Genomic DNA, 302 nt, shown 5'->3' on the forward strand with positions numbered 1-302 from the left:
CGATACCGGCGCCATCCACCGCCCACCACAGCTAGATAGGTCATTCCCCGTCGGAAAAAAGAAGAGGTTTCACCGAGGCAGCCTCTCCGACGCCGCCCGGGTAACTTTTCCAGCGTTCCGGCCGCGCAGGGCCTGTACACCGGCGGTTTTGCGCCCACCTCGCCCACAAGGTGTTCGGTGATTTGCCCGGCCCGGCGATGGACTCCGAAGATGAGGAGGCGCTCACGGCGTTGCTGGAGGAGGAAGCCGAAGCCGATGTCCAGGAGCAGGAGCATCTCATGGTGCTCGCCACCCTCACCGGC

The sequence above is a fragment of the Triticum dicoccoides genome, chromosome 7B (assembly GCF_002162155.2).
Source record: "Triticum dicoccoides isolate Atlit2015 ecotype Zavitan chromosome 7B, WEW_v2.0, whole genome shotgun sequence".
In the NCBI taxonomy this organism is placed as follows: Eukaryota; Viridiplantae; Streptophyta; class Magnoliopsida; order Poales; family Poaceae; genus Triticum; species Triticum dicoccoides.